Genomic DNA, 21,684 nt, shown 5'->3' with positions numbered 1-21,684 from the left:
TGGTCACCCTCCCTGCCTTGATGGACCCTGGAGCATGATCAGGACAAGCATCACATAATAGCTGGGGGCTGGCATTAAAAGGGAAATTTGAAGGAAGGAGAAATATCAGAACACCTTTTCAGAGGGATTCAGCACTTTGGTTTTGACCCATGGGAAATGTGAAGAAGTAGCAGCTGACCTGGTATCAGAGCAGCTTTGGGAAACTGGGTCACTGGTTTTCCTGGTGATTAATTCCGGGGTAAGATACCGATATTCAGACAGAGTTCAAAACATCCCTGCTAATACAATCACATGTATGAACAGGAAAGGCACCTTTGCAAGCAATCATCTCTCTTCAAACAGAAATATTGCATCACAGAAACAAACAATTTCCTGCTCACAAAAAAGACTGGTGGATCAATTCAATTATTCCCACTCAGCAAGGTTCTCAGCTATCCAGACTTTCCTAGCTAGCCTGAGGTAAGAGCAGAATTTTAAAATAAGTTTTTATGTCCACAGAAAAAAAAAATCCAGAAGCTTTTGTCATTTGCACTGAATGCAATGTGGCAGGGAGCATCCTTACAGCCCCACAGCAAAATTAGAACTGCATCAGAGAGTTTTCCTCAGGATATGCAGCAATCCTTGTGAGCACTCTGGCCTTGCCTTTCTCTCTGCCTGTTGGGAGTGCAGGCTGAAAGCACTGGAAGGAAACTGGAGTCCAGTTTTGGAGCTGTTTTATTTTTGGTCTTGGAGAGTTACTCCTCCACTTTACATATCATCCTTTCAAATAAAACAAACAAACAAACTTTTTTCTCTCTTTCCTGTTCACAGGCAGAGAAATCAAGAGAGCTGATTTCCACTAAGAGCAGACACCAAGAACCAGCTGCATTGTATGAACTTCAGAAGTTATTGTAGGTTCTGCAAAGTGGCACAGTGATGTGCAAAACTAATACAAGCCAAAAATGGAGCATATGATCAACAGAGAAATTACACAGGCAGGTTTCAAATCTGGGGTTTTCTTCAAAATAGTATCAACTGTATAGGCACCTTCATAGCTGACATTCTACAGTATATGCTACCAGCAAAACAAGATCAAATTTCTGAAGACAGATTCTTTTGTTTTGGGAGAGACACCATTTTACATACAGCTGTCTATTTTCTAAGTCACCTACCTGCAATGTTTTCTTCCACCCACACCCCACCCCTAAATAGTTGTGTCATTAAATAACCAACCAAAAGCTCTTGCAGTATCACAGCCTACATAATCTGGGTTCCTTATTTTTGGCAGGGAGGATTGGGGGTTTGGGGGTTTGGGTGGGGGGGGGAAGATTGTAGAGTTTTTTATTCCCCTGAAGTTAAAAAGGGGGCTTTGCTCTCCAGCCTTTGATGGTTATTCAGGCACAGATGACTACAAAAGTCACACTCATATTCTGTGGACATGTGCAAGGAATGTATGAGATAATAAAGCGCAAAAGTGGGCTGCAATGTTTGTCCTGGGAGTCCCACAGGTAGTCCAGGTTTCCAGGAGGGAAACCTGGAGGAAGAAGAGAGATCCTGTATCTTCTCTCCCTAAGGACAAAGTTAGGGCTCTAACATTTTCTGCTTTGCTCTGTTTCAACACTGCATGCTTGCTCAAAAAACCAAAACTCAGCTTCCCCAAAAGACAGTCAGTTCTGCAGGTACTTGTATATTACAGTGACCACATTCATGAAGTTTTAATATAATAAAGAAAATACATGAAACAGTTCTCAGCCTTATGGGAACAGAGGTCATTTGGAACTGATTACAGAAGTTTAAATCATTAGGTTTCTGGATGTGGCAAAATTAGCCTGGCCCCATCATGAGACCTAACCTTCCCACAAGGGTCACAAAACAGGAAAGGCTGGGACTAAGAACAACAATAACTGCAAGAAAATAAACTTTATCTGAAACTAATCAGTTACTAATGATTTGAGGAAGATTATGTCAACTCCCCATATATGGGTTCCTTTTCAGAAAGGGTGAAGCAATACACTCTCAAATAACAGATGTGACTTGCACATTGATCTGCATTTAAGGTACATGTTCTTCCATTACTCTTCTCATGTTCCTCAGAGGGACAATGAGAGAGGATTTCCAGCATCACAGGAACATCTACTGAGGGCTGATATACAGTCAGGTATTCCACTTTGCACAGGATCAAGTGCTTTGATGTGTCCTTTTCTAATGAAGCTGTAAAGGTCCTCTCCCTTACAGTCACCTGAAAGGAGAGTGTAGCAAGATGGGGGTTGGTTTCTTCTCCCAGGTCAGAACAGACAGGACAAGGGAAAATAGTCTCAAGTTGCACCAGGGGAGGTTAAGTTTGGATATAAGGAAAAATTTCTCCAGCAAAAGGGTGTCAAGCACTAGAATAGGCTGCCAGGGAAGTGGCTGAGTCCCCATTCCTGAAGGTATTTAAAAGCCACGTGGATGTGGCACTTAGGGACATGGTTTAACGGTGGACTTGGCAGTGCTGGGTTAACAGTGGGATCCACTGATCTTAGAGGCCTTTTCCAACCTAAAGAATTCTATAATTAATTCTGTAATGCAAGAAGAATATAGAATATTCCATGGGATTTTTGTATTGCTTCCTGCAGAATTCTGATTTGCTGGCTGAAATTCAAGATCCTAGAATTTGGCTCTCGATGCTTTTCCTTGTCCAGGTATTAGCATTCCTCCTGATGCCAGCCTGACAACATTCCTGGTGTTTTTCATAAATGTTCTCTCAGATCACACTGCTCAGGTCCTTTTGTGCTGCAAGGCTGCAGACAGCTCCAGTTCAGAGAGAGCTTGCTGGAGGCATGAGCTGTGCAGCAGAAAGTCATGCTGATTGCTCATCTATGGAAAAATGAAAATGGTTCTTGTCCATGCACATAGATTTGCTGGAAGCAGTTTGCTTCAAAGTTTGTTGTACAATCAGTTCAGTGTTAATTACACACCTTCATAATTGATACCCAGCTCCTTCTAAGAGCTGATTTTCTGCAACTGGGGAGGTCAACAGACCCTCTGTTACTGGGATTTTGATGAGAAGTATCCTAAAGTTTTACAAAAACATGGACACAGGAAGAATGCCTCTCCGTATTGTCTGCAGGCATTCTCCTTGCATGAAATGAGGCATAAAGTTTTTCACCAGACACACACTTAACAAGAGTTATAGCAGGTTTTGATCTATCCCTTTCAGCACCCTCAGGCCTCATCCTCAACAGCTGAGACACTCTAGCTAAAGTCTCAGTGAAACTATTGCCGTTGATGAACTTTCCTCTGACCAGGGAGGTCAGGGATGTATTTTGGCCAAGAAACTTAATGACCCAACAGCACTAAGACAAACCTTTTCCAGCTATTCGTCTGCATTCCTTAGGCATGAGGGCATGAAGAAGGGGAAGCACTGAACTATGTAAAGCTGTGAAGGAAAGAGAGACATTCCATGCTACAAAGCTGTTCCAGTTAGCATCTCATTTATATTCGGGGATATAAACATAACTTCTCTCTCAATATGTGATGAAGATTCCCATATATAATTTTTCAAGGCAAATGCTGCATAAACCTACTTATAGCCCAGTCACCCCATAAACTCTGAGGATTTTTAGTGAGTGACATCATTGACCTCTTTTTAGTATACTACCAATAAATTAATCAAAGTTAACACGTATTTCTCTGCTTCCTGTCCACTTCTTATATCTGCCTTTTTCACATCAAAAACGGACCTTTGATAGTGCTTACACACACAGTTCATGCATGCAGAAAGACTGAGAAATCAGGCTTCAATCACCAATTGGTGCTTGCAGACTACACTGGAATACGAATAAAGGCAATAAAAGACAGCCAATAAAAAAAAAGATCTGAGGAGACCACAGACTTGTTAACAAACAGCATGCACAATGAAGGTAGGTATAGAGAAAAAGTAGAAGATGAGGTAGGAGGGTACTGTGCCACCCAGATTCCTGACAAAGCAAATAGGAACAAGAGATGTGTTTCAATAGACAAGGCTGTCTCCAAGATAAAATTCCCAAAATAAACTAGGAGTTCATTTCTCTCTCTTATTCATGCATACTTTAGAAACCTCTGGAGACTGCTCTGCAAACTGGAACAATAAAACAAAATGTCAAGACAATAAACGGGGCATTGAATCTGCCTTTTCTGACTTGAGGGCAGCACCTTCTTTTCACTTCCCAGCAGCAAAGCACTACAGAGTAAGCAGTCTTCAGGACAACAAAGGGTGGGGCAGTACAGCAATACCTGGCTGCATCAATTACCTTCAAAAATTTCTAGTTGAAATCCACTTTGCCACAGGTATATCTCACTATTCTTTTGGCATCTATTCTATGATGTCATAACAGGTATGTTGTTAGAGACACTGATAAACAGCAGGAATATATTTTATTTTTCTATAATTCTGAGGAAATTATTTCCAGTTCCATTTCTGCTCCCAAACTCCAAGAAGCTCCACACAAATTGCAATACATCAGCAGTGAAACAGTGAATGCTTTGTCCTCATTTGCAGTGTAAGCACTTAACACTACAGGTAGACCTAGCTTCGCTTTTCTTTGATCAGAAGAAATTCACTGTTACAATTGGTCTACATTTCAATTTGCTTGGAATTTTAATTTCTGGAAATAATGGATTTTATGCAAAAGTGGTAAAGCAAGTGCCTTGTTAAACTATGGTGAAGCATCAGAGGCAGCTTTGTGGCCACAAGACTCAAAGCCCCAGCTCCATCTTTGGCATATTGGGCAATTCAAGTCAGGCAAGTAATTTTATTTTCCTCCACTTTGATTTCTTAACCTATGAAATGGAGATACTGGCTAAAGTTATTCAAGGACGTTATAATATCCTCAGTGTTATTCCTTGCTTTTATCTCATGTTTGAATGAAACCAAAAAAACTTGATGTTGCACAATAAGCCAGTTGTGCTGATATGTTCATTCTCTCATAAAAAGTAGTTACTGGGTTTGTTGCTGTTTCAGTTAGGTCTTTAGCCCACTCTGGCTCCTCAGAAAGCTCTCCCAGCATCAAATGAATTCCAGAAAGTGTTCAGCACAAGCAAAACAGCATATTTTAATCATGCTTCATTGAATCAAAACCTTTTCATTAACTCTAGTTATGGTTCCATCCAGCTTTGCAAAGCACTTTGGAGAATTGCATTGAAAAGTGCAGTATCAGAGCTAGGTATTATTACCTACACAAATATGAGCTAAAGACCTCAAAATACATATGGGCAACATCTTTATGCCTTCATTGACTTAAACACTGCTTCAAGTCATAGGATATTCCTCAAGGAAGAATTTCAAGTCATTTAACAATTAGTAACCTTGCAACACCTTTGGAAAATAAATAGCGAAAATTGGGCACTCACACAAATTGCTTTATCTGCTGGAATACAGATGTTTTTGAAGGTAAAAAACCACAGTACTCATTCAACAGTGCAAAAACACAGAAGCATAGAGGGCACAAAGGACAAAATATCGTTGTATCCATTTAGAGTAAGAAGGGAAGTCTGTGGAGGCATAAGTGCAGTAAACCAAAATAAAATAAAATAAAAGCACTTAAATAGCACCCTATTCTTGATGCCAAACTGGTCAGAAATAGCTCACATTTCCAAATTTGGTAATCTTCCAAGGAGGAGTCAAAAGCAACAAATCTTTGCAAGGGTAGAAGGGAGCATTTTCCTTGCTTGATTTAGTGGCTAACTTAATCTGTACTGTTTTTGATTGTTTAACAGTGTTGGTGGGCTGGTCTTGTGTTATCTTTAGATGACACTTTAATGTTGCAGGGCAGTCATCATTACATTTCTGTGAGCTCAGGGTGCCTTGGACAATTGATCTCTTGATTCAAGAGAAGTAATTACTCCTCAAGCAGACAGGCACAAGTGTTAAGCCCAGCACCTGATCCAGATCTCATTTGAAAACCATGATGTCCAAGCAGACTGTGCCCTCAGCTCCTTGCTGGACCATTGGCACTCATCTTCTCTGGTCAGGGAACGAATGCCATGAACTGAATCACAGAACCAAGCAGGCTCTTGGGAGCTCTCCTGCCCACAGACTGAGCCTTTCCCAGTCTGTTTAGCCTACAAGAAACTGTTTAGTCAAAATGCTTTAGAGGACTTTGCAAAAACCAGTCTCATATCACACATCTTGCTTTCCCAAAGCCACCAGTCCTATTCAAAGGCAGATCCCAGTCTGCTTCCAAGCCTGCTGGTAAATGTCCTCCTGCTTCTTCAAGCAAGGGTAACACACTATCACACTGGGATATTTTCACCCTGTTACATTAAGTGGAGTAAGAAATACCCAGAGAAGCAGGGGAGTGGGGTATGGGCTACTTTCCTTCATTGGTCTTTCAAACAACATTGCAGAAAAGACTGACACCCAGAGTGAGGGAGGGCACTGTAGGTGGGCATGGCAAACTCCAGCCAGGAGCACAATCCTCACTGTGCAGCGAACCCCCAGGAGCAGCTTTCTAAACAAATGGAGCAGAAACCCAGCGTATTAAAGGCATTGATTTCCTTACAACTACGCTCCCAGGTGGCATGAACTCGGCATCACTCAGCCTTACAGAAGGATATAGAATCTGATCTCCTTAAGTATCAGCTACGGAAAAACAGATGCTTGTCCCTGCTTTTCAATTCACTTGCTGTTGCTACTAAGCACAGTAGAGAAAACAATCAATGGATCAGGTTTCCAAATGGGAAACAAAACCACTGGAAAGGCCCAAATCCACTTTCACCTTGTTGGGAGATTTTATCATTGCTTCATCATTCTCTTCTAAGAAACACAGTATCATGCTGTTTGCATGCACTTAAACACTTGAGTTACCTCAGCAAAATGCATGTGTGTTAATGTAGTTCAAGGTTTAGACTTCCATTGCCCTTATTGTGAAAAACATCCTTTGCAAAATACATAAAACAGACACATTTTCAGGATTTCTTTTTCTGGCTAAAAAAAACCAAACAAACAAAAAAGCAAACCACCACCCAGATGGGGTTTCAGTCCCAAATATTTAATTGGCATTTGGCCCAGTGTAATGACATGCCCAAACTGCCTGAGGATGGAGCAGCTGTGGGGCCAGGGCTAGGTCACAAACTGCCTAAACCAAGACTTTGCAGAAGGGATTCCCTTAGGACAGTGAAGAGCTCTGAGGAAAACAAGCAGCCAGTATACTAAATCACCTCCATTCAGTCTTACAATACACCAGTTAAAAGCATTTTCTTTCCCTTTAATGTTCCTTCTTCCTCCATCTGAGCCAGAAACTGCCAGCTAGCCTGGTCTCCTGATGAAACTATCTCCCACCATCAGTTTAAAAGGAAAGGAGAGTTTCCAGAGTAGCAACAAACCTAGTAAGGTACTAAAAGAAACTTTTGGTAACTACAATAAATTGCTGTCAGGAAAGATCAGCTAACCCAGGTTGTGATAGAAGTTCTGGAAATGTCTACATAAATGTAGAAAAATACTAGAAAAAATACTGGGAGAGGAAAGGAGAGCAGATCACTTCTCCAGCCTGCATCCCCTCCACAGGAGAGGGTACAGGAGAAAAACTATGGTTGTGATACCAAACATCTGTAAAAAGATACAGCAATAGCAAAGCACAGCTAAGGATGTAAACAAATCTCCTGTTACCTGTTTATTCTCCCCTTCTATATTTTATGTGTGTAGCTTAAAAATATTTGACCCAAATGCAATCCATTTACACAAAAGTGAAATACGTTGCAGCAAAGTTTGCTACAGGGGACTCAAGTCAACTCAAACAGACAGCACATATGAAAAACTAAGATTCCTTACAGAATCCAAAGGACTGAGAAAGAAATAAGGTTATATGAAAAGTTTTTCAAAGAAAGTGATATCCAAAACCTAATTTAACCTGAACCTGAAAACTTTAGAGCCAAGTAAATGTGCAAGAGAGACCTATACACCATTTCCTATTAGGTGGCTGCCAAACAGATTTGTTACACATTTAATAAAGCAGTAAAATAAGGTATTTATGTAGCATGTTTAACTGTAAGCATATTGGTAGCATTTTGTTTAAATGAAAGTGTAACCTGATAGATGCTACAGTTCCTGGACAATGGGAAATACGAGGAGAAAAAGAAAAGTCAGAGATGCTGCTGCATCACAAAAAAATAGCATCTTACACAGCACTGCTTTAACAGGCCTATAAAACCTTGGTGCTTTGAGCCTCTCACAAGAGTGCCTGGCTGGCAGATGGTGATGCCTTGGAGGGTCCAGCTACTCAGAGGGAGAAGTCTTGAACACCCTTTGCTTGGTCACACATCATTGCTATCCCTTCCTTCAGGGCTTCACCTCATATTTGGCAAGGGAGCAGAGCCGCAGCTCCTTCCAACGTCAACACCTTTTCATTGCTCAGCCAGAGGTGTCGGCGCAGAACAAACACGAGTTTCAGCCTTCCCAAGTTCAGAGCTCTCAGAGCCACGTGCACTGCTCAGGCTCACCGAAACTGTACAGGAAAATTGCCACCACACTTCAGAGTGCAATTACAGCCCATCACAGCCTTTCCAGGTTACAAAAGAAATGCAGCAAATTGCAAAGGTACCTAAGGTCATAAGATACAATGAAATACAAACATCTGGTTATTTTTGCTTCTTCAATGTGCAGATCTCAGGAATACATGGGGAGATATCAGTTACTGCTTTACAAACACACAGGGAAACTGAGGTTCCAGGCAATGGAATTACTTAGAGGACCTCTGAATGAGTGAGTAAAAAAGCAGCAACTGGACAAGAGATTTGCCAGGTAGTAACTCTTTACCCATATTTCTTTCCTTCTGTCTTTCTTTCTTTCCACAGACATTGTACTTAGTTGTTATGAAAAATAAATTATTCTCTTTTAGAGAAAGATCAGCATGCTCTTCCTCTTGGGTGATTATTCCCAGAATGGTTAAAAATCAAAGGGAGAAAAGTACAGAAACGCCAACATTACAGAGCAAACCTGTTTTCTTCCAAATGCGAGAACAGAAGCAAAGCAGGTATTTTGGGATCTAATTGTTTTAAGAAAGAGGTACTTTTCTGCTTCAATAGAAATATACACAGACGTATAGAAGTATCTTTAATACAAGGAAAACACTGAAACAATAAGTTGCTGCCTTTTGCTTGCACATTCCTAATGTGAAGGTCTCAAGTTCCCTCTAAGAGGAACATGTGGATGTTTTATTGTTAAACAATTAGGCCAAAGCCACACTGAGGATTTTTGTATTTGGTTCAAACTGACTTTAATGGAAAATGAGCATCTAACTATCATAAGTGACTTAGAAAATCTCAGCAGGGTTGTATAAAAAGCCAGAGCCTTTTTTGTTCTATTTGAATCTAACCTAGTAAAGGCTTTATGGAGAACTGAGGACTTGTTAATAAAGATCAGAAATTGTGAAGGCAGAAAGGGTCTTTATGTCCTCCACTCCCTGGTAAAAATTAATTTTAGGGATAAATTAAACATCTGCTGTGATAACTTGTGTGTCAAAGCAAACCTCTGTTTCCATCCATAAAAAGGGATAATTTAATCCACATACAGAAAGCACTATTTGAAATAGCTGTGAAAAGAAATGGGTAAATTAATATCTTTTAAATAGTCATGATAAATATACTCTACATAAGATGTAAGCCTGAGCTGCACAGGGATGTACCAGAAAGTATCTTTGCCTCTTGGCACACGTTTATAATGGGGGGAAGGATGGGGATAGTAGATACAAAATAACTGCCTCCTTGTAACTAGAAATAAAAGTTATGACTAATACTCAAAAAATCAGACATAAGTAGAGACAGAAGACTCACAATTTTCACAAGGAAAAAAAAAAAAGTATTAACATCATATTTTTGTATATACATTGGCCCATTAATAAATATTTGAGATTACACAATGAATAAATGGTTTTAAAAACCTAAGTTTTCCTGATATTCTCATCACCTGAGCTTTTGAAGAAAAGTAACTTCACTTAGAATCACATCTTACATCGTGGGAGCAGTGGGAAGCCATTTGTGAAGCACTGAAGGGTAACAGCAATATTGTCATCTGAAAAGCACTACTCTGCATACTTGTAGTTCAATACAAAAGAAAATGTTTTGCCTCACAATATATTTCTGATTTTCCTAAGACTTACACTGAAAATAAAGAAGAAAAATATCTGTTCCCAGAATTACCTTCCCAATCCTTTTCATCTGCACTGATGCTTCCCTCATCCACCAAAGTCAGATGCAGTCTTTAATCATTTGTTCACGTTTTTTAAAATGCTTTTAGATTTACAAATGAAAGATGTCACTCTGTTTCTATAGCTCATCATCTTTCTGCTACTATCTGAATTCAGCTCTTGCTTTTTATTGTCATTTGCTCTACTCCTAAAAACCACCAATCTTAGTTTGATTCAGAGGCCCTCATCATTCAGGTTTTTAAATCCACATGAAAAAGCCTAGAGATAAAAATAACCTATATGCATTAGAGTCAGTATAGGAACTCTCCATTCAGTTTTTAGAAGTTATAGAGGTAAGTCTTCATTGTGTATTGAAAACAAAACCATATTTATTTATTTATTTATTTATATATAAAATCTTATTTATGTCAATGAATCCTGGATCAAAACATCTCTCATTGACTATCCAATATTTAGGGTTATCCTAAATCTCCACAGAAAAAAAAAAATAACTTAACATGTACTTGCCCCTTACTCTTTGCCTAACTAGGAGGGGAAAGTTAATTTTTAAAAAGTAGATTCAGAAAAATTTTGAAAGCCAGCCAGAACTACAATGCCAGGTGAGGAAGAGGTGAGCAGACACTGCTGGGATAATTCATCTGGTCCAAAGCAGCTGCTCTGTGTGGTCTCCACCCCAGCTGACCTTCCCACTACATGTTTGTCTGGGCTGGACAGGCAGATGTGCTTGCCAACCTGTCCTGCTGCAAAGCACACGGGAAAGGGAAAAGGAAGATTTCAGTCCAAGACAAAGCACTTGGCTTTGCCGAGCTGGATTCCTGCTGTTTTAGCCATTATCCATAGGCTCATGAATATACATTACACATTTGAATTTCTCACATGAATATGCTACTAACCTCTAATTGTCCTGCTTCCAGAGCACACCTCCAAGCTCAGTGGCTCAGCTACACTTCTACAGAGCAAAACATTCTGCTGTCTCTTCAAATTTAGGAATAGGCCAGATTTTTTCCTCTATCACATCAGTCTACCCACAGCATTTCTGGGTCAACATTATGCCAAAAATCAGTCAGCTTCATCTCACGCTCCATGTACATAATAATGCTCTCTACTAAAAATAACGATAATGGATTGAATATAAACCATTAAACCTCAAAAGAGAAGCTGATTTCACGTAGAGCAGCAAGAGGCTTCGCCCATCTTTCTCACAGACTGTGATTTTAAGCTACATATTAACTCCTGTCGTTTTTCAGTTGCCAGAAATATCACAATATACAATGATCTACACAAGTGAGAAGAAACACACTGCCCCTCAGCCATATATCCCAGTTTTCCCCCATTCCAGGTGCAATCTCTTGGAGGTGTATAGGAGACAGTGTATTTATCTCGTAACCTTTTCTTACCTTCCACTGTTATTCTCTCTGGAGCATGTGCCTGTCACTGAAAACTCCATGGTTCTCTCACTGCTTTGTTTGGGAGACAGAGCCTTAGCTGAACTTTCACCAACTTCTCTGTTGGTTTCTCTAGCTCACAGATAACTGTCTCACAGGGAAACAACTCAATGGCAAACAGTGCCAGAATTAAAGCTGAAATCACAATTAAATCTTATGTGATACTCTTTAACAGTGCAAAGCACAGTCTCATACCTCTCTTGGCATTCCACAAAATACAAATATCAATATCAGAACAGACAAACAAAGGAGTATGTCACCAGCAGCTCAAGTAGTTGCAATCACAGAGTGTCTGTGACAGACAGGAAACCTCAATGCTCACAGGTGGATGAAGAATTTGTCACTATTTATCCCCTTTCTACGGCCTAACAAATCACAAGACACAGTGGAAGTGGTATCCGTAAAATGTAGATCTCACATCCTTCTACAGCTTGAAAGCAGCAGCACAAATCGAGATTACGGTACACACAGAGTTCATTACAGCCCAGCTGCTGAGCTTGGAGTGCTTTCAGAGGGAAGCTAAGGGCTAAAAGGAGAAAGAAGAAAAGCAGAACACTAAGGAAAAGAATTCCCAACATTTCCCTGGGAGCTAAGTGACAATTTTGCCCAAAGAACTAGGGTTTAGATGAAGCCTTACAGGTAAAACAGCAGGAGTTGGAGAGCTCTTGCCTCTTCTGAACTTATATTTTCTGGAGAGTTACCTGTGTTATCCAAGTTATGCAGCTACAGGAAAAGCAGAGCAGGCAAAAGAAGATTATTCCCAGCTCACCTTGGCACTAGATGGGAAGATAGCTCTGCCACCTGGCAACATCCCCCTTTGCTTCCCAGGCCCAAGGACTCCTCTGGAGAGAAGGAGCAGTTACGCTGCCAGCTGCTCTGCAACTACATCAGCAAGAGCAGCGCTGCTTCAGAGGCTAATAAACACTGAGCCAGCAGGAAACACCTCTGCACCAGTCCTTAGCACTGGGAAGGGAAAAGCTGAAGTGCAACACCTTGTGTTGTAGGAGGGAGGTTGGAAGATACCCTGAGGTTGAGTAATAACAAAATCAGGCAATCAGGGTTGTGCCATTAAAATTTGCAAGTACCCCTGAGTGTCCCAAGGGCTTTCAGATGAGACAGGTGACAAGAAAGAGACAACATGAGCTCCCTGTGCTTGTCCTTGTTTTTCCCTTAAGTGCAATTAAATGATTCCAGATATTTACTCACTTCCACGGGAGAAATGGTGATGGATACATCCATAAAACACCAACAAAAATATGCACACTAACCTAAAGCTGCACAAATTCTATCTATGACAACTGAATGCTGTTTTAATAGTTTTGGAGATTTTTAAGTAAGTAATCTTTACAAGCAGCCTTCAGGGAGGTGCAGATGATTTTACACCTCCTCTTTATGATCCCTTTTTTTCCTTTCTTATCCTGACCTCAACTCTTTTTCAAGTCAGTAATTTCTTAGACAGTTTGAGTGGCACAGGTGATGTTCTGTTCGAAGAACAAGTTAACAATACAGCAGAGAGTAAAAACACAAGCTGTGGTATGGAACTGCAGCCCAATTTGCAACTTCACAGTGGAAATAATCAGAGCTTGCTGATTATTTGGTAAGCTTTTGCATTTTATTCATTTGCCATATCTTCAAAATAATATTCCTGGTTCATGAAGCTCATTTGAACAACACTGGATAGCAGGATGCTGTGAGCCTAGAGCCAGGATTAAGATATAAGGCAAACTGGAAACTTCAATCATTAAAATCCTGTAGCACAAATGAGAAGCACTTTCACATACAGTGAGTCAGTCAATATGTCTCATTTCTCTTTGTGCCCACATAGAAAGAAACACAACTTTAGGCCCTTTCCCGTGACTTCAAGTGATAGGAGTTTTCATCAGGACAAAGGATCAAAATCATTAGAATTCCTCATTAATTTCACCCCGTATTGCAAAAACTATTTGTACTCCCTAAAGTAATAACAATGTTGAAAGCAAAAATGTCAAGAGACAGATTCATCTCCTAACTTGAAGGACTTCCCAGAACAATGAGCAGAGTCAGTGTCTGAAACATCTGCTCCTCACTGAAGAAGGGTTGCAAGATCTTCCAGGCCAGTCCTCCCAAAATCTTTGGTCTCTGCCCTAATGTTTGTAACAGCAGACTGAGCAGACTGCTCTGCACAGTGCAAGTCAGTTAACATCTGTCCCCTGTGATTGTCACTGGTGTCCCATGAAGACTACTAATCTTTTTCCTAAGGGGAAAAAATGCAAACCAGTAATTCAGTGTGACAACCTCATCAAAATGATAAAATGAATTATAGCTTTGAAACTTTATGCAGTGACTGTTTTTAATAACGTGGGAGTTAGAAAATAATGTTAAAAGCTTCAACTCAAAGACCTGGTTTCCTGTGCTGGCACCAATCCTAACACTAAATGTTAACACATTAAGCATTCTTACATCTTCATTTTAAGAGCAATTAGGAGACAGATATACTCACACTGAAATAACATCCCGTTCCTGTGTGTGTGAACACAGACAGAGTGCACTTCTGACAGAAACCCACTGTGCTTTCTTTCCCTGTGTCCTTAAGGACCTCTCCATTTGCACAAGTTCACTGAATTCTCAACTAGACTGCAGCACATTTTTCAGCCTACAGACACAGCTCAACCAAACATATCTACAAGGTGGTATTAAAAAGGAACACCTACTCTTGTCCTGTGTTCCTCAGCCTACCAAGCACATTTCCAAGGTCAGAAGCTCACAGCAGAATGTAGCAAAAGCACCGGCTGTAGGAATTAGACCATTAATTTCCCTGAACAGCTTTAGCTATCTGAGAATACACTTCAGGTGGAGAACAAGTTACATTTCTCTAAACATGTTCACCGTGGATTAAGCTAAGGCAGGCCAGACTTGGCTGGCTAAGAACACAAAGCTCCAGACCTCAGCTGATGAGCAAGAACTCTTATTGTAACTCACTGCAACTCAGTCACCCCTATCCCAGAATAGTCTCTAGCTCGCTGCAACTGAACTGTCCTAACTGCAAACTCAGATTATCAGCAGCAGCCCCAAACAGGAAGGCATCCCCACACAAGAGGGAGGGTTGGCCATGAAGCGTTAATGTGGTAGCTGATCCCTATCCCTACAGTTTGTAGTAGTGTTGACTTCAGAAAGTTCAAATGTTAATGGAGAACACATCTTTCAGGCTCAGTGAATAAAATGTTTCTAGCAAAATCTGACAGCTGTTCAAAGCCTACATGAATGAAGAGAGGATTTAATCTGAAGCTCCATAAGCAAGCATCCCCATTGCTCAAATCAGTCTTTAAACTTCTGCACAATGAAACTTCAAGGACCAGGAAAAGAGTAGCTACGGAGAGAGAGGAATTTCCACCATGGCCCCTCTCTACCAGGCCAGAGCCCTAGAGCAGCATAGGAGATCAGGATTAATGGAATCTGCACAGGACCTCATAAGTGGGCAGGACTTCTCCTCCATGACATTTAACTTGACATAGCACACCAGCATGAAACATTTCTACATGAAAAAAAAAAAGCAACAAACAGGAAAATATTTTGCAGTCAAATAAGGGGTGAAAATGATGAGTTCTAACTCTCAGATGATGCATGTACACCCAAAAAGCATCCAAAACTCTTGCTAAAATGGGGAATTTCAGGTCTTGTAGGGTGTGACTCTCCAAGGTTTGGCAAAGCCACTTACAACCTCACCAAAGTTCAATTTGACTAAGAATGTTTACAAGCACAAAAACTAGGCCAAATTGAGAATGTAAATATTTGGATTCAGTTCCCCAAACTTGTCTCTATCTAGACTGCCAACTAAATCCCAACTGCAGACCAAAAAATCTGAAAAGCAACAGTTGCACACACTTTACAGCACACAGACAAAACTAACTACATGGCACTTAGCAACAGGGGAAAAAAAGAAAAGGAAAAAAAAAAAAAAGGAAAAACCCCAAATTCGTAATCTAAACTAAACTTATTCTAAACAAGACATCAAGGAAGTTTGGACCAAAAATCAACTCTGCTATCATTTCATACATTTTGAAAGTCTGATCAGTCCAGATGTTGGTCCGCTGCCCTGCAGGAGCCTGGGTTACATTAAACATAGATAGATTACTCAAGACATCATAGACAACATGGTGTTTGTAGCACACAGTGATAAAATTGACCTAAACCACATTCTCTTAAGCCATCCAAAGCAAGGACTTCCATTTTTCAGGCAGATGAATTGAGGACAGACTTCATGGAATCACTGTAATTTATTTGGCAACCTCAATCCCATATTCAGAAGTGATTTAGGAGCCCAGATGACCTGGAGTTCTTAACACACATGATCTTCTCTAATTTTACCCCTGTTCTTTTAGGTATAGATAAGAATGGCAACCATAGATTCATTTTTAAGGAACTTTTGATCTCCCACAAACACAGATCCCAAGGGATACACCATATTCTTAGCTGCAAGTTCCCAGTCCCTCTTTGGAAGTGTTAAATGCCTTTCAGTCCTACATCTCCATTGCAGATACTCACTGGAGGAAATCAGAGGTGAGGGTGTCATTAAGATCAGCATTTTTGTTGTTGTAGTTGTTGTATGATAAGAACTTGGGCATCCTTAGTCCCACTACAGTAAACTAACAAAAAAAATCCATCCTTTCCCTCTTCAGTTAGGCAGGAAAAGCACAAATCTGGTTCTTTTACTTTACTCAGCTGTGGGAAACTTGGGTTTACTTTCCAGTTAAAAGCAGGCTCTTCAGTGTACTTCACAGTGACCTCTTCACAAGGGGCTTGTATCATTTCTTTAAATGCCCCTACACTAAAAATAGTCCTGCTTCCTAAAAATGAATGTTTAGCAGTTCCAGGCATTCTGAGATCCTGCATACCACTTTAATTTTTTTTTAACTGGCAACACTTGTTTAACCAGCAATTAAAAAAAAGGAGGCCCAGCCGCCCCAGTGATTCTTCCCAGAGGGTCTTAGATGTTTATGAAACACAATGAAAACAATAAAGTGGATAAAATCATGCTATTCCATCAAGTCCTTGGCAAGACTTCCCAACCAAGAAGAAATTGGCATGGTATGTTACAGTCAATAGATTACACAATGGTTTACAGGGTCACCAATAATAAGGGGTCACACTCTCCTTGAAGAGCTACAGTGTACATTAAGGCGCTTGCTTAAAGGGAAAGAGAAATGCTTGATCCAGAGCTTCTTGGAGCACATCCTGGCAGCCGCAGCACAAACATGCTGCAGGGGTAGGAGAGGACAGAAGGCACCTCTCCCCCTGCCCTGAGCCAGGAAGGGCAGTGACTACACTGCACAAGCTGGCTGGGGGAGTTTAGCACCCTGAAGGGAGCAGCAGAAAGCCAGGCCAGGCAAGGGCTCTCATTTCTGCGCACAAGAGGAGAACACATGCTACATCTTTTTAGGAGCAGGACAGTCTCCATGCCCCATTGAGGCCCAGCACCGCCATCCCTGTCAACCCTTCCCAAAAGCTCCTTTCCTCACTCCATACTCTTGAGGAAACTGGTTCCACCCCAGAAGCAAGGTATCAGTTCCATGTCAGTCTAGGCACTCTTAACAGTGGACAGACTGTAGCTAATGTTAAAAGGTGCTTTACTATATTCCTGGATAACTTTATCAAGTCATCATATTGCTATAAATGTGTTGCAGTTTTATTTTAAATAACCAACCTTAAAGAAAGAGGGAAATGAATGGGAAATGAATGGTCAAACCCATAAATCTTACTCTTAAATGTCAACTTGGTAACAGATTTCCACTATGCCACCTGCATAACCTGATCACCACAATGAAAGTTAAATTTTGGTGCTTCTAAAACATAAATGATTTCCTCAAATCTCACCTGGAATGCATGATGCTCCTACCTTTGCCCTGTTAACTTACCCTTCCACTATATGGAAATTTTCATCCACCAACTATAAATTAATCATGTATAAACAAAACATTATTAAGTCATAAAGGTAAATCAACCTCGCTTCAATTCATCTTACCATGAAAAACCAGACAAAAACTAAGTTTCATCCTTCATCTTCCATGGGTTTTGACCACTCCAGTTTTATTGGATTATTTCATGTATGTCTAAAGTCTGACTAGCCAGCATAAAAATGAAAGAAAACCTATTCCCCAAGTCAGCGCAGGGTGTAGAAAACACTACTACTGACATACTCCATGCAGTAATACTATGAACCCAGCTTCATTCAGCTTGACTACTAAATTTGAAGTACATTCGGGTGATAAAACTGGAGTAAACACAAGAAGGCTCTCTCCTATGTAACTGCTACTCTTTGATTGCAGTGACCTTAGTAACGCAAACGTTTGGTACCGAGCCAAGAGCAGGACATCTGATTTTCCCACCAAGTGAACTGCTGCAGAACTCCCTTAGCTCTTCAGCCAAATCTGTCCTGGGATCCTAAAGTCTTCCGCCGGAGTCCAGGTGGCTCCTCTACACTTTTCAGCACGCACGCAAACACCGCAGCCGGCTGGACCGACGATGCGAACGGGCACTGAAAAGGAAGAGAAGTGCCGCAGCTCCCCGTCTCCCCCAGCTCAGAGCCCCACGCTCGGCGCGCTGGATCTCCAGCCGGGCTGGAGTTACCCCGGTCTGGCCGAAGTGGTCCCTCGGGCTCTGTCCCTCTGGGGGCTCTGTCCCTCCGGGGGCTCTGTCCCTCTGCGGTGGCTCTGCCCTCGCTACCCACGCAGAAAGCAGCGTCCCGCGAGGCACGATGGTGGCACCAGCGCGGGAGCACCGAGTTCCCGCTCCACCCGTGCTAAAGGAACCCCCGCCCCTCTGCGCTCCCCCAGGGCAGGGCAGGGTCCCACAAGGATCGCGGGGCCGGTCCGCACCGGCACGGCCTCCGGCGGCTCCGCTGCCGCGGGGGCTCCGCGGTCCGGGACCCGCAGCGCCCGGCGAGCCCCCGCCGCCGCCGCGCATCCCCGGCCCGCCCCGCTCGCGGGAGACTCTCGGTGCTCAGGGACGGCCACCCGGAGCACGAGCGATCGTTTCTCCCCCCAGTCCCACTCCCCTGCCCGGGTCCCCGGGGGCGATCACCGCTCGGCAGCACGGCTCCCCGGCCCTTACCGAGGTGCGCGGGGATGCGCTCCCTCCGCCGGCCGCCTGCAGCCCCCGTCCCGCAGCCCGGGTGATCGTAGCTTTTTTGAAGAAGCTGGGAAGAGGGAAAGAAAGGGGGGAGGGAAAGGGGTGGGAAGGGACTGAAATCGAGGGAGAGAGAAGTATGCAAAGGCAGGAAGTGGAGACGGCCACGACCAGTGCGGGAGATTAATGGGAACCAGTCACCCGGCAGCCAACAAAGAAACCTGCTCCCCCAGCGCAGCGCAACCCGGCCCGGGCTGCAGCCCCGGGCTGCCGAGCCACCGCTCCCGCCGGCAGCGCTCGGCCCCGGTCCGGCGGAGGGGCGGGCGCCGCCCCCCAGCCCCAAACCCGGGTCCCCGACCGGGGAGGGAGGCGGGAAGGAGGGGAGCAGCCGGGAAGGGCCGGCCGGTCCGCGGGGAGATGCGACGGGCACAGGAGGAGGAGGAGGGGAGGACCGAGCCTAGCGACTGACAGCCTTCCTCCTCGCTCTCCCCCGGAGGGGCGATATCTCTTGGTTTTTATTTAAAACACTACAAGCGCTGGGCTCCTCTCGGCGCGGAGCCGCTTGCGGGGCAGAGCGGAAGGAAGGAGGAGTGCGGGAGGCGCTTCCTGCGCCAGGCGCGGGGCAGATGGCTCCGCTCCCATCAGGGAGCTGCGAGCCACGGAGCTCCCGGGCCTTTCCGAGCTCCGCGGGGTACCTCGCTCTAACAGCACCTGTGGAGGGCGAGGAAGGCAGCGGTGTGCCTCTGAACTTCATGCCGGCTGCCTCGGGTCCGATCCAGCCCCCCCGGGAGCAGCTCCTGGAATGCTCTGCTCCCTGGTCAGAGCAGCCCGAGGTGTCCCCGCTCGCTGGCACGGCCCAGCCAGGGCCCCCCAGGGCATCGTGCGAACCGGGACTGAAGAAAGTCCCTGCATAGCACATTGGCTACCAGGCCACCAACAGCAACACCAACACCAACATTGTGCGGGCAACCTCCTGGGCACACGTGTCCACGGCTTCTGATGGTTTGGCAGATGAGAAACCCACCCAAAAATATAAAATTGATATAAAATAATACAAAAGAGGCAACGATGCTAGCTCTTAGCAGGACCACGACTATTGCAAAATACAGAGTCTGCTCCTAGATCTTGAAGTATTATGTAAGCATTGATAAAACAAGTCACTTCACAATAGATTAACCAAATTATATTAGGTACAGAAGAAAAATGAAGAGCAGCATGTACTCTGCAATTTGAAATACAAATTTCAGCACGACACCTTTCTGGAACTTTTAAACCCTTGCTGAGTTTTTTTCCTTTGACTGAAATGGAAGCAAAATAGTGTTCAGCATCAGGCAAATGCTTACGAGCTCTCCTACTCAAGGATACTTCCCTGAGCCCAGAACCAAGTGCTCAGCATAAACTATTGCTGTCCTTTGCCATCTCACCAGCAAAATGAAATACATTGTCCTCAGATATTCTGATTTATCATCCCACACAACAAGGAATCTGGTGGAAATGCCCAGCATTTCACAAACTTCCCTTATATTTCAAAAGAATGAATGTACAGGAAATAAGGGTAACTCTCATCTGGATTCTGATGTGAATGTGTGTTTCAAAGCAAAAGCTATTTCAGCTGTCAACCTTCTTGGGACAGATGTATTTACTCAGCTGCAAAAGGAGTACTGTGTCACCAAACATCAAAAAATGGTGGGAGTTTAAATTTCAACACAGCACGAATAATTTACCTACTGAGCAACAAGCTACTGCTACAAGTACCTGACAGGAATAAAAAATGAACACAGTTTTCTCTCCGTGTTATGAAAACGACATAGGAGGGCCTTTCCAAGTCTATTTCACAAGAGCAGCAACATAGCAAACCCACTCACCTCTCCAGGAGACCATTGCTAACAAGGCACGATGCCAAGATGTTCAACTTCCAATTAAGCAGGAAGCAGTCTGTTCTGGCTGCTTCTCCACCACATCAAACACACTAACTTTGCTTTTATCAAATATTATTTTCTCCCCCTTTATGTTGCATTCAGTTCTCCAGACCTCAAGCGCTCCAGCAACTTGCCTAAATTTTCTTGTGAGTGCAGGAGACCAAACTTAAAGTTAAGCTGGATTTCAACACTGAATGAGGGCTTTCAATGTCTTAATGAGCAGACAGCCTGTGAAGGACTTGTTTATTGCGGGGACTGGCTGCTGCTCTGCTTAAGCAACTGGGAGCTGACAATAAAATGTAAACTAGGAGAGGGTTATTTTTCTTGCTTGTCAAAGAGATTACAGCTAGCAAAGCTCTCAACAAGAATGTAGGACATGAAGAATCAGGCCCTCCATGTTAACCTCGGCCGTATGAGACTTAAAGGAAGTTTTTGTGCTTATTTTCCCTTCCTACCGTCACCTCGGTGCACACGAGGTTAGCGAAGGCTCAACGTGGTTCTACTCCCCCGCAGCCACAGCCACTTCCCAAGCCATTCCGGTAACTCCGAGCGGTGACCGTAGCCTGGCTACTGGTCACTCCTGGGACAGACCCAGCTCCCACGGAGAGAACCGGCTTGTTTGGCGAACGCTGCTGGCAGGGGCCCGAGCGCTGCGTGGTTCTCCCACAGCCCCAGGGCTTTCCCTGGCGGAGCGGGTGCCGCAGCAGCTCTGCCCTCTGACCCGCACCCGCGCCGCTCGGCCGGACATCGCCACCTGCTGTCGCTGCCAGCTCGTACGGCAAAACTTTAACGAAAAGGCAGCAGGGAGCACCGCTTCCCACTAGGGACCACGGGCCACGGCGGGGCTCGGCACCTCCGGCCTTATGGGCTCGTCCCCGCTGTAGCGCAGAGGCGACATCGGGGGAGCAGCATCTGGGGGCACCTCACTGACCCTTTCAGGGAAAGCCTGTCCGGACGCGTCTTTCCCGCGTTACGGCAGGGCAGGGCGCGGGTGTAAGGGACGAACAAAGCCCCGGGAGCCCTCGGCGGGGCCGCATCCCGGCGGGAGCTGCACCGGTGCGCCCAGCCGGACCGGGC

At 43.6% G+C, this 21,684-nt stretch overlaps 1 protein-coding gene across 4 annotated transcripts in view; it reads right to left on the bottom strand.

Moving 5' to 3' along the window:
* The window catches only part of DENND2B (DENN domain containing 2B), a 154,025-nt gene extending 135,089 nt beyond the window's left edge, over positions 1-18,936 (bottom strand). For 2 of the 4 annotated variants that reach the window (XM_015630932.3, XM_015630933.3), the window contains exon 1: positions 18,674-18,936. The gene's annotated coding sequence lies outside the window, so the exon portion shown is untranslated. Of the gene's footprint in view, positions 1-17,917; positions 18,099-18,673 lie in introns of all 4 variants that reach the window. The other 2 variants (XM_019006993.2, XM_015630934.3) reach the window with 2 other exon arrangements.
* Positions 18,937-21,684: the final 2,748 nt, after the last annotated feature.

This window comes from Parus major, chromosome 5, assembly GCF_001522545.3.
Source record: "Parus major isolate Abel chromosome 5, Parus_major1.1, whole genome shotgun sequence".
Classification (NCBI taxonomy): domain Eukaryota; kingdom Metazoa; phylum Chordata; class Aves; order Passeriformes; family Paridae; genus Parus; species Parus major.
Note: the sequence above shows the minus strand (reverse complement) of the source record. Positions and strands in the feature narration are given on the sequence as shown.